The following is a 14,149-nucleotide window of genomic DNA, read 5'->3' on the forward strand; positions in this document are numbered from 1 at the left end:
AGTATTTACACGAATAGAAAACAGCAATCAAAATTTCACAACATTGCCGTTTCTGTACAAGCGGCTCTTGACGGCCTCCGAAACTGCTGTAATCTCCGCTGAGTAGCCGAATTTGAATCAGAGAACAATAACGTAAGTTTTGCTGAAAGTAGCTAAGGCCGATGAAATGGTTTCACTAAATATAGATACACGACAACTCGTGGATCTATGTGATTAACAGATTTTTGCAAAAGTTGTCCGAAGCCTCCTTTTATACACAACAGCGGTTACGAAATGTCGTAGGAGCTGGTAGTAGAACCTCGCGTGCACATTTTGTAACAAAAGAAGAGTGGCACGTTGATGACGCTATACTTCTCTTAAAGTCTGCTATTACTTGTTCAAAATGTGTCCTAATCTTCTCACTTAATCCTCGACATTCATCGGTTTCACTCGAACCCACCCCACCGCTATGAACCTCCCCATTTGCGTCACACGTCAGTGTATTGGAGGATACCATAGGTCGCATTAAATTTCCTATAACAACTCACTGCAGCATGTCAGTTTTGATTGGAGTGATGCAAACGGCTTCGATTTCCTCTTCTGTGTTCGTCTCCTCATCTCAGGTTAAAATATTCGAAGTACTGAAGCACTTACTTGTGTATTACAATCTCTGTTTTCGCCTGCAAGTTTTGGCTACCTCCAGCATCATGAAAACTATTCCTTGATAACTTTCTCCTACGACCCTCTCCATTTCCGTCACAGATTTTGAACACAGCCTTCCATTTTAATATCGGTTCATCAGCTTTTGTGCACTAGAAACTTTGAACAACAACTCAAACGTGATGGTTTACCTCTTACAGAACAATCTCCTCCATGCCGACCAGCAGGGATTTCGAAAGCATGGAAGACCCGAAACACAAAACATTGATTTCTGCGGTTGTTTAATGCAGTGTTGCTTCTCTGTTATCACTGAGAACGCCACGCAAACGCCCTTGTTCTGAGCCGTTAAATGAAGGCAGTCAGCCACTGCGTTGTCCATGGTGAGAGATAATGACTGAAATTTGGTATTCTCAGCATAATCTTGAAACTACAGATCCCGAAACATTGAATTCCTCAACGATTTCGGAAACTAAATATCTCATGTGCCTAACTCCAACTACCATTCCATGTTCAAAGACTTTTAATGCAAACACGTGGTCAGAATCACGCCTGAAACCTTTTCAGATGAATCACCTGGGTGTAAAAGACAGCTCCACCAATGCACTACCCTTTTATTCCTTGAGCACGCGACTCTACCGACATATCTACATGTACATATCGCTATCCCACGACTTTCATCTGCTCAGTGTATATTCGATGTTAACAAAGTTCTCTTCTTCAGAACTGTTTTTCTTGCCATTGCCAGTCTGCATTATACATCCCCTCAACTTGGCTCATTATCAGTTATTTTGCTGCCGAGATAGCAAATCGTCTACTACGTTTAGTATCCTAATCTAATTCCCTCAGCGTCACCAGATTTCATTTGACTACATTCCATTATCCTTGTTCTGTTTTTGTTGATGTTAGTCTTATATTCTCCTTTCAAGACGATGTCTGTTCCGTTCGGCTGCTCCTCCAGGTCCTTTGGCTTCTCTGAGAGGATCAGAGTTTTCATTTCCTGTTCGAAAATTTTCATTTCTCTCCCGCCGTTGTGTATGCTTCGTTTAGGATGACGGTATAGCCCCACCTGATGGCACCTGAGCTTTTGTAGCTAGCCAGTTTGTGTATTGGAGATCCATTGCAGCAACACGTCAGTAAGCACCTGAAGATGACGAGCAGCCGCCTCATTGAAACACAATGCACCTTTAACGTGATGCGTCTCTACGCCTGTGAGCCAATCAAGGAGTTTTCATTTCCTCTCCCTAAACGTTAATTGCTACTACATTTTCTTTTCTTACTCGATGGACAGATTGAATAACAACGGAGAAAGGCTGCATCCCTGTACACTCCTTTCTCAACCACTGCTTCCGATTCGTGTCCCTCCACTCTTATAACTGTCTTCTAGTATCTGTACAAGTTGTAAATAGCCTCTATGTCCCTGTATTTTGAACCTGCTGCCTTCAGAATTTCGAAAAGAGTATTCCAGTCAACATTGTCAAACATTTTCTCTAATTTTACAAATGCTATAAATGTAGGTCCTTAACCCATCTTCTAAGAAAGTTATAGAGACAGTATTTCCTCGTTTGTTCCTACACTTCCCCAGGATCGAAACAGATCTTCCGCGAAATCGGTTCCTACCACCTATTTCTTTCTGGTGGATTACATTTGACGTACACCTAATTAGTGTGGTAAAGTACCAAAAGATATGCGAAAAAACTAGTTTGTTGTCTTCGTGGCACTGTTCTACATCTAAATCTATGTGATTACTCTGCTATTCAGAATTAAGTGCCTGGCTGAGGGTTCAATGAACCACCTTCAAACTGATCTGTCTACCTTTCCACCCTCGAACTGTGCGCGGGAAAAACGAGCTCTTAAATTTTTCGGTGCGAGCCCTGATTTCTCTCATCGTGATAATCATTTCTCCCTATGTAGGTTGGTGCCAACAGAATGTTTTCGCAATCGGAGGAGAAAACTGGTGATTTAAATTTCATGAGATGATCTAGTCGCAACGAAAAACTCCATTGTTTCAATGATTTTCACTCCAATTCACATATCATGTCTGGTGGCACTATCTTGCTATTTTGCGATGATACAAAACGAGCCGCCCTTCTTTGAACTTTTTCCATATCATCCGTCAGTCCCACCTGATACCGGTCCCACACCGCACAGCAGTACTCCAGGATAGGAATGACAAGTGTAGTGTCGTTAATCTCTTTAGTGGATCTGTTGCACCTTGTAAGTGTTCAGCCAGTGAATCACAGTCTTTGGTTTACTCTATGTGATCGTTCCAACTTAGGCTATTTGCAATTGTAATCCGTAAATATTTAGTTGAATTTACAGCCTTCAGATTTGTGTGACTTATCGCGTAATCGAAATTTAGCGGATTTCTTTTAGTACTCATGTGAATAACTTCACACTATAGTTTATTCAGTGTCAATTACCACTTCTCGCACCACTCCGATATCTTATCTAAATCATTTTGCAATTCATTTTGGCCATGTTGTGGGGCGGCGAGTAAGTTACTTCACTGGTTTAAAGTTTTGATGCCGTCTTTAATCACGTGAGCCTGGCAACTAATTTGGTGGTCAGCCAGAAAGCGAAGGGAAACAACACAAACAACGCTTACAATTGCGTTATGTTTAATTGAAAACAAGTCTTTCTAATCTAACAGCACCTTTAACAGTTCAGAGGCGACCTCTACGGTAACTTCCTACCAGATTGTTTTTCGCCCTGACTAACATCACTCAATTGAAAGTTCGCAATAAATGTTCAAAAATTAGTGCTCGACATAAAAGTGGAAATAAATCCACCACTTGCCACGCGGAACTGAATTTCACACGGACGGCACACTAACAGTTATTTTACCGAATTCTAAACGATCCAGGACGGTGTACAGTCCTCGTGAGTTCACTATCCGTTTTCACTGCCCAATACGCGCTTGTCACAGCTCGGCTCTGACGTCATCCGAGGCAGAGCGCGCACAGGCGTTTAACTGGCGAGGACCTCACAGTGTCTGAGAGCGAAGTGAACCTTTCTACTGCTTCGGGGGCTGTATTTATAAGATGCCGGTGTGGACTGCCGAGAAAACATCTGTTGTCTCTGTCTATTTGCATACGTTGGCAGTCTACAAACAACCGCTATCTCGGGCACATAATCTTTAATAATATGGGTACCAATTACTTTAGAAACTTCTTAATTTTTGCTGGTATGCAGATAAGCAGTTTGAAAGCACGTAGAAAGTTTCAGCTGGCAAGAATGAAAACTTTGCTTAATAGAATTTATTTAGTAGAACTAACGGTAGATTGTTACCTCTGAACCATACATTTGTTAAGACTTATATCAATTGCTATTTATGTTACAAGTCTTAAACTTGGTGTAGCTCTATTATTTGATATATTTGATCATCTGATTTAACCAAAATTCTCTATCATTAAAATTTCAAGTACTTCATGTACAACACTTACGTACATTTTAGTTACAAAATTAGTTTTTATTTAATTACTCAAAAACTATAAGAGGTAGATTGACGTGGACTCTCTGTTATTATTTATGGGGTGTACTGCAGCATAAAACAAATTTTCATGTTTCTAAGTCCATTATTTAGCGCCTCTGATTTTTTCAAAAAACGTGGATTCTGGCGTTAATTTTTGTTTTATGGTTTGTGTTTCTAACTACACCTTCTGACCAAATTCTGGCTTCCTAGCGTCATTACTTAGCGCCTCTGATATTTTCTTAAAACGGCATTTTTCCGTAAACTATTAAGTTTAAAACATCAAGACTTGATGTTTGGAACATTATTACTCTAAACTATAATTTAACAAAGTTTTAAACATAAATTTTGATTTTTAATTTTATACTAAATGGTGGGGCAATACTTGTGCGCTACATGCCGACGCGTTAAGGTGACGTGGGTAAGTCGCGACGCCCTCGCTCGCCTCTGTATCTCACACATGTTACAGCGCTTGGTTTGCTTCAATTTGATGTCTTTACAGAACAGTCAATGACAGCATCATCCGCAAATAATCTAAGAGGACTACTCATATTTTGTCCTATTTCGTTAAAATAGTTCTGTGTGAAGAGGCCGAGCTGCTTTCGAATACCACGATAGTTAGCACTGTTGTTGTTGTTGTCTTCAGTCCAGAGAATGGTTTGATGCAGCTCTCCGTGCTACTCTATCCTGTGCAAGCTTCTTCATCTCCCAGTACTTACTGCAAGTTACATCCTTCTGAATCTGCTTAGTGTATTCATCTCTTGGTCTCCCCCTACGATTTTTACCCTCCACGCTGCTCTCCAATGCTAAATTTTTGATCCCTTGATGCCTCAGAACATGTCCTACCAACCGGTCCCTTCTTCTTGTCAAGTTGTGCCACAAACTCCTCTTCTCCCCAATTCTATTCAATACCTTCTCATTAGTTATGTGATCTACCCATCAAATCTTCAGCATTCTTCTGTAGCACCACATTTCGAAAGCTTCTATTCTCTTCTTGTCCAAACTATTTATTGCCCATGTTTCACTTCCATACATAGCTACACTCCATAAAAATACTTTCAGGAACGACTTCCTGACAAATCAATACTCGATGTTAACAAATTTCTCTTCTTCAGAAACGCTTTCCTTGCCATTGCCAGTCTACATTTTATATCCTCTCTACTTCGACCATCATCAGTTATTTTGCTCCCCAAATAGCAAAACTCCTTCACTACTGTGTCTCATCTTCTAATCTAATTCCCTCAGCATCACCCGACTTAATTCGACTATATTCCATTATCCTCGTTTTGCTTTTGTTGATGTTCATCTTATACCCTCCTTTCAAGACACTGTCCATCCCGTTCAACTGCTCTTCCAAGTCCTTTGCTGTCTCTGACAGAATTACAGTGTCATCGGCGAACCTCTAAGTTTTTATTTCTTCTTTCTGGACTTTAATACCTACTCCAAATTTTTCTTTTGTTTCCTTCACTGCTTGCTCAATATACAGATTGAATAACATCGGGGAGAGGCTACAGCCCTGTCTCACTCCCTTCCCAACCACTGCTTCCCTTTCATGCCCCTCAGTTCCCATAACAGACATTTGGGTTCTATACAAATTGTAAATAGCCTTTCGCTCCATGTATTTTACCCCTGCCACACCACACAGATATCTCATCAAAATCATTTTGCAATTCATTTCGGTTACGTGATGACTTTACACGACGGTAAATTACAGCATCACCTGCAAATAATCTAAGACGACTACTCAGATTGTGTCCGTTTTCGTTTATAGGGACTGAGCTCTCTTTCGAACACCACGATAGTGAGCACTGAAGAGATTATTACGTTTGTCATATGTCCGTTTATTTGAACAGGTCTATGTCAGAGAGAACGGTGGTTATGTGGATAGGGGTTACTACAGTTTTTTTGCGGGTGGGTGTGACCTGCGCCGTTGTCCACACGGCAACGAATAGACCCGCGTCAAAGCCAGCGCCGCGGCGGTCTAATACAAAGGGGAAGCCCCCCGGCTGCTGCTATTTACTGTGCGCGGGCGCGCCGCGAAGAGAGCGGCCGACAGCTCAGCTCAGCGCCGCTCTGCGGGGCGGGGTAGTTAGTATGCCGGCAGTGAGTGGCGGCGGCAGCGCAGGCCGGCTGCCGGGCTGGCGGACACATATTGACAGTGGCCACTGTGTGCATACTGATTTGCCAGCGCCCGCCGCCAGGTCGCCGCCGCCGCCGCCACCGGACGCGGCGCTAATATTCAGCGTAATGCGACGCCGCGGAGCCGGTGTTTGCTACGCAGCCTGCAGCAGCCCGCGCTGACGCCGCTCTCTTACCAGCCACGCAAGCACGCCGCCTGCGCCTGTTAGTGCGGCAGCCCAATCTGCAGGGTGGCTGTGTTTGCACTCGCGCTGCGGGCGCTCTTCCAGTTCTCTAGGTGTCTATATTGCAGAATTTTTCAATGGTGAGGTCGTTCAGCACACAGTGTTACACCAGAGAAAGGTTTTTTAAACTATCAGTCTTTTGACCAGTAGAACTGTGTCAGTCGCGTTTCCGTATTTTGTATCAATCTTTTCATGTCTATTCTACTAAATCCAACAACTTGTATAGCCAGTTTTACATACTCTAGCCATAATATCTACAGCTGTAGTCAGAAAAACTCTTTATGGTGTATGGATGTGGGTACTTTTGTTTGCTACTTTTACTTCCCCACATTCCTGTTCCAGTATACATCTACATCTACATACATACTCCGCAATCCACCCTACGGTGCGCGGCGGAAGGTACCTCGTAACACAACTAGCATCTTCTCTCCCTGTTCCACTCCCAAACAGAACGAGGGAAAAATTACTGCCTATATGCCTCTGTATGAGCCCTAATCTCTCTTATCTTATCTTTGTGGTCTTTCCGGGAAATATAAGTTGGCGGCAGTAAAAATGTACTGCAGTCAGCCTCAAATGCTGGTCATGTCGGTAGAGATCCGAAACAGAGCGAGTACATTTCTCATGTTTGCTGGTTGTATACTTCACAAATGAAGACGAAGCTGTTATGTCAGCGCTACTACTAAATCAGTTTCCTTACTTCCCGCTGTACTTCCGCATGACGAATCTGAGAACTGTAGGGCTGTAATCGCTTCCTACTCGTCGGCTCTTTCTCTTATTGAAGCAGGCAAGACTGTGAGTCTAGCCGGCCGGAGTGGCCGAGCGGTTCTAGGCGCTGCAATCTGGAACCGAGTGACCGCTACGGTCGCCGGTTCGAATCCTGCCTCGGACATGGATGTATGTGATGTCTTTAGGTTAGTTAGGTATAATTAGCTCTAAGTTCTAGGCGACTGATGCCCGCAGGAGTTAAGTCGCATAGTGCTCAGGGCCACTGTGAGTCTACTCGAGACTTATTGTTAGTACGGAAGAGGAGCACACGATGGTGCTGGCATCAGGGTGCAATTACAAATGGCTGAGTTCCGGTTTCAGATAGCCTTTAACGGAGCTAATTTTGACTATGGAGGGTGTAAGACGAAAATTAATTGATGCAAAGTACAAAATTGCAAATGTGGTCCATTAGAGCAGGAGGACATCTGGAACAAATTTCACTCTATAGTCCATACTTTAGGCGAAAAACATGTAAATTTCGTCCCATGGATACAAAATTGCTGTATACTTGTTTATTCCACCACCACCAGGACAAAACATATGTGCAGCGCCAGCCGAAAACTTGGCAGAGAGAAATGTCACTCTTATACCCGTGGGAAAAGAGTACGCTATTTCTTTATTTATTTGGTCAAGGCAGATTGCTTTTTGTGTGCTATCATCGAGTTTTAACGGCTGAAAGCAAGGGAAAACTATAGCCGTAAATTTTCTCGAGGGCATGCAGCTTTACTGTATGATTAAATGATGGTAACGTCTACTTGGGTAAAATATACCGGGAGTTAAATAGTCCGCCATTCGAATCTCCGGGCGGGGACTACTCAAGAGAACGTCGTTATCAGGAGAAAGAAAACTGGCGTTCTACGGATCGGAGCGTGGAATGTCAGATCACTTAATCGGGCAGTTAGGTTAGAAAATATAAAAAGGGAAATGAATAGGTTAAAGTTAGATATAGTGGGAATTAGTGAAGTTCGGTGCCAGGAGGAACAAGGCTTTTGGTCAGGTGAATACAGGGTTCTAAATACAAAATCAAATATGGGCAATGCAGGAGTAGGTTTAATAATGAATAAAAAAGAGGGTTGCGGGTAAGCTACTACAAACAGCATAGTGAACGCATTATTGTGGCCAAGATATACACGAAGCCCACGCCTACTACAGTAGTACAAGTTTATATGCCAGCTAGCTCTGCAGATGATGAAGAAATTGATGAAATGTGTGATGAGATAAAAGAAATTATTCAGGTAGTGAAGGGAGACGAAAATTTAAATGTCATGGGTGACTGGAATTCGACGGTAGGAAAAGGAAGAGAAGGAAACGTAGTAGGCGAATATGGATTGAGGGTAAGAAATGAAAGAGGAAGCCGCCTGGTAGAATTTTGCACAGAGCACAACATAACTTTAGCTAACACTTGGTTCAAGAATCATAAAAGAAGGCTGGGTACATGGAAGATGCCTGGAGACACTGACGGGTTTCGGATAGATTATCTAATGGTAAGACAGAGATTTAGGAACCAGGTTTTAAATTGTAAGAAATTTCCAGAGGCAGATGTGGACCCTGACCACAATCTATTGGTTATGAACAGTAAAATAAAACTGAAGAAACTGGAAAAAGGTGGGAATTTAAGGAGATGGGACCTGGATAAACTGAAAGAACCAGAGGTTGGACAGAGTTTCAGGGAGAGCATAAGGGAACAATTGACAGGAATTGTGGAAAGAAATACAGCTGAAGAAGAATGGGTAGCTTTGAGGGATGAAATAGTGAAGGCAGGAGAGGATAAAGTAGGTAAAAACACGAGGGCTAGTAGAAATCCTTGGATAACAGAAGAGATACTGAATTTAATTGATGAAAGGAGAAAATACAAAAATGCAGTAAATGAAGAAGGCAAACAGCAATACAAACGCCTCAAAAATGAGATCGACGGGAAGTGCAAAATGGCTAAGCAGGGATGGCTAGAGGACAAATGTAAGGATGTAGAGGCTTATCTGACGAGGGGTAAGATAGATACTGCCTACAGGAAAATTAAAGAGACCTTTGGAAAAAGAGAACCCCTTGCATGAATAGCAAGAGCTCAGACGGAAACCCAGTTCTAAGCAGAGAAGGAAAAACAGAAAGGTGGAAGGAGTATATAGAGGGTCTATACAGGTGCGATGTTCTTGAGGACAATATTATGGAAATGGAAGACGATGTAGATGAAGATGAAATGGGAGATATGATACTCCCTGAAAAGTTTGACAGAGCACTGAAAGACCTAAGCCGAAACAAGGTCCCGGGAGTAGACAACATTCCATTAGAACTACTGACGGCCTTCGGAGAGCCAGTCCTGACCAAACTCTACCATCTGATGAGCAAGATGTATGAGACAGGCAAAATTCCCTCACACTTCAAGAAGAATATAATAATTCCTATCCCAAAGAAAGCAGGTGTTGACAGATGTGAATATTACCGAACTATCGGTTTAATAAGTCACAGCTGCAAAATACTAACGCGAATTCTTTACAGACGAATGGAAAAACTGGTAGAAGCCGACCTCGGGAAAGATCAGTTTGGATTCCCTAGAAATGTTGGAACACGTGAGGCAGTACTGGCCTTGCGACCTACCTTAGAAATTAGTTTAAGAAACGACAAACCTACGTTTCTAGCATTATTAGACTTAGAGAAACCTTTTGACAATGTGACTGGAATACTGTCTTTCAAATTCTAAAGGTGGCAGGGGTAAAATACAGGGAGCGAAAGGCTATTTACAATTGGTACAGAAATCAGATGGCAGTTATAAGAGTCGAGGGACATGGAAGGGAAGCAATGGTTGGGAAGGGAGTGAGATAGGGTTGTAACCTCTCCCCGATGCTATCCAATCTGTATATCGAGCAAGCAGTAAAGGAAACAAAAGAAAGGTTCGGAGTAGGTATTAGAATCCATGGAGAAGAAATAGAAACTTTGAGGTTCGCTGATGACATTGCAATTCTGTCAGAGACAGCAAAGGACTTGGAAGAGCAGTTGAACGGAACGGACAGTTTCTTGAAAGGAGGGTATAAGATGAACATCGACAAAAGCAAACCATGAATAATGGATTGTAGTCGAATTAAGTCGGGTGATACTGAGGGAATTAGCTTAGGAAATGAGACACTGAAAGTAGTAAAGGAGTTTTGCTATTTGGTGAAAAATAACTGATGATGGTCGAAGTAGAGAGGATATAAATTGTAGAATGGCAATGGCAAGGAAAGTGTTTCTGAAGAAGAGAAATTTGTTAACATCGAGTATTGATTTAAGTGTCAGGAAGTCGTTTCTGAAAGTATTTGTATGGAGTGTAGCCATGTATGGAAGTGAAACATGGACAATAAATAGTTTAGACAAGAAGAGAATAGAAGCTTTCGGAATGTGGTGCTACATAAGAATGCTGAAGATTAGCTGGGTAGATCACATAACTAATGAGGAGGTATTGAATAGAATTGGTGAGAAGAGGAGTTTGTGGCACAACTTGACTAGAAGAAGGGATCGGTTGGTAGGACATGTTCTGAGGCATCAAGGGATCACCAATTTAGTACTGGATGGCAGCGTGGAGGGTAAATATCGTAGAGGGAGACCAAGATATCAATACACTAAGCAGATTCAGATGGATGTAGGCTGCAGTAGGTACTGAGAGATGAAGAAGCTTGTACAGGATAGAGTAGCATGGAGAGTTGCATCAAACCAGTCTCAGGAATGAAGACCACAAGAACAACATCGAGTTCTGTAGCTTATAATTCATTTCTGTAATTTATTTCAACAATAGATTACTAAACCCCTGTAAAATCTATCATAGCAGTAGGGTATAAAACAGGATATTTTCTACCCAATTTGATATACAGCATACCAGTGTAAGACTAATAACTGTAATGAAGTAATGCATAACTTATAACTGCCTTAGAGTAATATTTGGAGTAGTAAACTTCTCGAAAGTTCAGTAGCAATGAAATGTTTCCTCACTTAAGTGTTCGAGGGTTAATAGTTAATTACCATTTAGAGATTGTACTTCATCCTCATGTTACGTTTTCTGATATTGACGTTACAGAACGTGTATCGCCTCGAACGTTGTGTCAACTTAAATGTTGTGAGCGTGTGGGTGCTATTCTGTCATTCTGCGCAACGGATTAATCTGAGATGTACCCTTACCCTGTGGCTCCTGTAAGATGCAATTTCCACCCCCACACTACTACAGAAGTCAGATAGACGCTCCTAACGTTCTAAAGAGAAATGCCTGGAAAACGTTCAGCAATAAATATTTTCTGGAGACATCTGCTGTAAGGAAATGACACAAAAATTCGCAAAATTTCATACATCACTAGTGGGATACTTGGGTACTGGAGTAGTGCTAGTTAGTGTAAGAAAAACAGGAAACTAACGAAAATTATTATTTATTTTGCTAACATTCTGAGAAATCGCAATGGCACTTTTAGTTATGAACTGAACAAGTTATTTCCGGGTTTGTTTCGGAACGTGAAGTTACCTCTTCAGGATAGGATTTGCTAATGAAACTTCTATATAAAGATGAAGATCGTTATTGACTTGACAGAATGGCTGAGAGCCACACTACTCAACTTGAATAACTATCCGTTAGAATGTTGCTAGGTACAGTCGAGGCTGTTGCATGTGAAATGCAGTGAAGTGTACTGTTGTGGAGGAAATATGTGGCTCGCAAGAGCTGTAGTGCACAATGTGAAATGCAGTGAAGTGTACTGTTGTGGAGGAAATATGTGGCTCGCAAGAGCTGTAGTGCACAATACCGTAAGCTGTGATGACTGCTGTCTGTGCCGCTCGCTGCTGATAAATAAGATAATTCTCGTTCTATCTGGATTGACCTTTTCTTTGCCAATCAAACTCTCCCTACGCCTTGACGAAGTCAAGGGCTCCTATTCGACCCTAGTCTAACTATTGGCGTGGTACAACGGACACATAACCAGTCCACTGCGATGCCACTCAAAAATTCGCTTGCAAGCGTTTAACTATAACACTGTCCATTCACACCGCACAATAAGTGTGGTGTCCAACACAGTGATCAACACTTAATCGCAAGGACTCAATATAGAGTCACACTCCAATTCGCTCTCGACAGAAGTGCTTTCCCAGTGAAGTACTGAGGAGAGACTTGTCCCTTGCTCTTTGAAAACACATATGAGCCCACACGCTCTCCTTACGTGTTCTCGCTCCAAGAGCGACAACAGAACAGCCCTTCTCCACGCCAGACATTAAGGGGTATATCTTTCGGTCTCTTCCATTACTCCATCTGGTCAAGGTGTCAGGAATATCGCCTGCCAATCAGCATTGCTCTTCTAAATTGGGAGAATGACGTTTCATTTAAGTCGACCAATCTGGAAATCTGTAGCATCAGCGTTTGGCGTTTCCTGTCTCCCTGTGAAAGCCTCTGAAACTGCGTGCTATGTTTGTAAAGAATGCGTAAGCTGTGCGCTCCCACACAATGAGCGGAATTTGCTTTTAAGCCAAACACGGGATCGTTCTCACCTTTCACTCGGGCAAACGCTGTCCACTCCACGGGTGGTCGCCGTGTGACATAGATGGGCTGAATCGTCCTCTGAAGGGACCTGCATCTCGGTGTGCAGTCCGCCTCTCCCAAACTGAAAGCTCTTGTGACCGTCGTGTCTTGAATGCATGAATTCATACAACACTGACTTTATCTTATCGAGTTTGGGTTCGAATGAAGTGTCTTGATGTGTGGAATATGATTGTGAGGGCGGAATCTGTAAGCAATGAAGGTCAGGAGACCACAACGTCTTAAAATGTTTAAAAAAAGCACTTCGTCTTCAGGCCACAAGTGGCCTATCGGGACCATTCGACCGCCGTGTCATCCTCAGTTGAGGATGCGGATAGGAGGGGCATGTGGTCAGCACACTGCTCTCCCGGTCGTTATGATGGTTTATGATGGTTTTCTTTGACCAGAGCCGCTACTATTCGGTCGAGGAGCTCCTCAGTTGGCATCACGAGGCTGAGTGCACCCCGAAAAATGGCAACAGCACATGGCAGCCTGGATGGTCTCCCATCCAAGTGCCGGCCACGCCCGACAGCGCTTAACTTCGGTGATCTGACGGGAACCGGTGTATCCACTGCGGCAAGGCCGTTGCCTTACAATGTTAGACATTCTCAAAATAAAAATAAAATATTAATATAAGTTTCCAGCAGTTTTCGACAATGTTTTATCTATATAAATGTAGATTTAGACCGAACAATATTGACTGCTAAAAGATCAGTCACTATATTAGTGTATAATAATCGTTAGACCCAATGGTTGGGTCTGTCAAGCATTTGAGAATGACTGTAAAGCCGAAACGTGATTGAGTGATATAAATGAATAGTAACTTACCGTTTAACGAAGTAAATTTCATTAAAAACCGTTGTGCGTTTAGAGGGAACGTCACCAGCCTGTGGTTGCTCACGTGAACTCGCTCCCCTTCATGAACGAGTCGAGTCCGCCTGTACCTGACAACAGACTCCAGTGACAAGAGAGGAGTGGGGGTACTGACGAGTCGAACCTACGGGCACATGGAGACGGCGAGATCGAAGATAACGTCACAGCACTCGCTGGCGAGTTTAAAGCGAGGATATGGACCTAATTTTTAATCTCTAACGTATGATCCGCCGATGATGTTGGTAAGCCTCTGGTTTCACCTCAATAGTTTTTTTTATTATTTTTTTTATTTACTTTTTTTTTTTTTTAGTGGTCTGTGTCAGTCTTGTGAATGGTCTGATGTCGCATGTCGGCCGCCACGAATTCCCTTTCTGTACTAACCTCTTCTCAAAGTAGAACTTGGAACCTACGTCCACAATTACTTTTTGGATGTATTCCAGTCTCTGTCGTAATCTACAGTTTTTAGACTTTACAGCTACCTCTAGCGCCATGGAAGTTATCCCTTGATGTCTTAACACATGT

At 42.5% G+C, this 14,149-nt stretch overlaps 1 pseudogene; it reads right to left on the reverse strand.

Moving 5' to 3' along the window:
- Positions 1-13,226: 13,226 nt before the first annotated feature.
- LOC124721216 lies at positions 13,227-13,344 on the reverse strand (annotated as a pseudogene).
- Positions 13,345-14,149: the final 805 nt, after the last annotated feature.

Source organism: Schistocerca piceifrons, chromosome 1 (assembly GCF_021461385.2).
Source record: "Schistocerca piceifrons isolate TAMUIC-IGC-003096 chromosome 1, iqSchPice1.1, whole genome shotgun sequence".
In the NCBI taxonomy this organism is placed as follows: domain Eukaryota; kingdom Metazoa; phylum Arthropoda; class Insecta; order Orthoptera; family Acrididae; genus Schistocerca; species Schistocerca piceifrons.